Genomic DNA, 2,652 nt, shown 5'->3' with positions numbered 1-2,652 from the left:
TTCATCTGACATATTTTGGACATGTTGCAAAGAGAGACTAGTTTTTAAACATCATGCTTGGGAGGGTGGAGGGGCAGCACAGGAGAGGAAGACACTCAATGTGATGAATTGTTTCAATGACTAAGGTAATGGGAGTAAGCATATTGGAGACAATAAGATTGGCACAAGATACAACAGGATATAGGGCTGTTGAACATAAGGTTGCTATGTGTCTCAAGTGACTCAACAACACATAACAACAACAACAACAACATAGTATCTTATAAAACACTTAGCCAAGACAGTAATTTTTTTTAAGTTTGAGAAACACTTATAAATGAATCAATCTGTTAGAGAACAATTTCTTAAAAGAATTGTCAATGAGGAAATGTTTAAAATCACGCGCAATGAGAGAAATGCAGATCAACCAACAATAACATATAATCTCACCCCACTAGCAGTAGCAAAGTTTAACAGGACAGCAAGAAATAGATGTTTGAGAGGATGTGGAGAGATTCGAATTCTAATGTACTACTGATGGGATTGCAAAATGGTACTACCACTCTTGAAGGAAGTTTGGCCTTTTCTTAAAATAGCTGACTGAACATTGAAAATGCCTACGACCCTACTATTCCACTACTAAGAATGTACCCCAAGGAAATCAGAACTGAGGCACAAATGGAAATATGCACACCTGTGTTCATATCAGCATTATTCACAATAGTAAGAAAATGGAAATAGCCCAAATGCCCCTAAACAAACAAATGGATTGAGAAATTGTGGTACATTCACATAATGGAATACTTTGTAGCACTAAGGAACAATTTAGCAAGCTTGGAAGCAGGAGTGGCATTCACTTCAGATATAGCTTGCCTCTGGGAATTCTATGAACTTGGAGAAACGAAGAAGTTATACAAGTGTTCAGGTCTTTCGTTCATGGGGTTGCTATTAGTCTCCTACCACTCAACTGCATTTAACAACAACAACAACAACAATATATCATAGAAGAGGCTGGAGAGCGTTATGCTGAATGAGCTCTTGGTCTCATAAGGACAAATACTGCATAGTATCATTATTTTAAGAATAGAAGGATAACTGAGCAAGTGTGTATAAATCTTCAAGAGAAGAGGGGAAAGGAGAAGATTGTTGGAAAAGTGCAATGAGGGAAGCCTCTAGGATAGCAGGTTAGTGGGATGATGGGAGTGAAAGAAGAGGCAAAATTCAACGGAGACTTGAGAAGACGGAGGAATGATTGGCATGGATCCACAGTAATTGATTATATAAAGTACAATGTTTATGAATATGAACCTAAGAGTGTGTAAAACACAATGTACACCCATAAAGCACAGCATATATGAATGATTGTATACAAATGAAATATTAGAAGAAGAAAAAATAAAGACTGTCAAGACTCTCTTTGTCAGTGTCAGATTATTTAATAAACAAAATAGGCGTAGGTTACCATAGTACCTTTTGCACTTTTTAAACTAATCTGTGGTAGACAATTTAACATTTTTTTCAACACATCAAAGACTCTTGTTTTTACATACAGTTGAAATTGAGCTCGCGCCTACTCTCACCTTTCTACAGAATCTAAGTCTTTTTTAAAATGTACACTCTCTGGACGGGGCAGAGTACCTAGCAAGCAAGGTTTGTATGGGTTTGCTCATCAGTTTGTAGTGAAAAAGCTTCATGTATATTTTGCTACATGATGTGGTAAAGTCCACGTGAAATGGCTCACTATAGGTTAGTAACAAAGCATGAAATCAGTAAGGAAGCACAAGGTTGTCTTGTTTATTAGATAATCCACCTTTGTCTTTTTTTAAAAAAATTACATTAAAGCCATTAATATCTCCGCATCACTGATTGTGAGATTTGGAGTAAAGAACAAAGAATAAATCAGCTAAAGCTAATACTTCTTGTCTCAGTCTCAGGAGACCTTGCTCTTATTAAGTGCCATTGAGCCAACTCCAACCCATAGTGACACAGATACACAAAACATTAAAACCTTGTCTGATTCTGCATCATGGTCACAGTATCCACAGCGCTAAAGTCTGATACTGTATTTAATTTGTCGCTCCATATTGTTGAGGGTCTTCCTCACCTTCCCTCACCTTACATCACTTTATGCTCCTGCTGACAAGATGCTCAAAGTATGTAAGACAGAGACACAATTTTTGCTTGTAAAGAGCCCTCTGGCTCCATGTTTTCTAACATAAATTTCTTTTTTGACTGTTCATAATATAGTCAATACCCATCACCAATACTACAAATCAAGCTCATCAATTCTTTTTCATTCTTCCTTAGTCGTTGTCCTAATTCACATGCATATTAAGTAGTTGACATATCATGGATTGGCTCAGGTACACTCCAGTCTTCTGGTACACTCCACATGTGGCTAGACCCTACCTGACATTTAGCGTCCTCAGACTCATTCCACTAAACTCTGAGTGATAACTCTGTTCGAGGAAGGGGTGAAATTCCACTGTTGAAAAGCTAAAAAACAAAAACCAAAACAAACAAACAACAAAAAAAAACCCAACATGTTTCTTAGGTGCCTTTGAGTCCACCAAAACTCACAGAAACCCAATGAACAGCAAATCTGAACCTTGCCCGATCCTACACCATCCTCACAATCCCTGTCACAGGGTCAAGTCCATTGTGGGAGTCACT

The sequence above is a fragment of the Elephantulus edwardii genome, unplaced genomic scaffold (assembly GCF_000299155.1).
Source record: "Elephantulus edwardii isolate Elephantulus edwardi_28Jun2011 unplaced genomic scaffold, EleEdw1.0 scaffold00195, whole genome shotgun sequence".
In the NCBI taxonomy this organism is placed as follows: domain Eukaryota; kingdom Metazoa; phylum Chordata; class Mammalia; order Macroscelidea; family Macroscelididae; genus Elephantulus; species Elephantulus edwardii.
The sequence above is the reverse complement of the archived record's forward strand: the minus strand, read 5'-3'. Positions refer to the sequence as shown.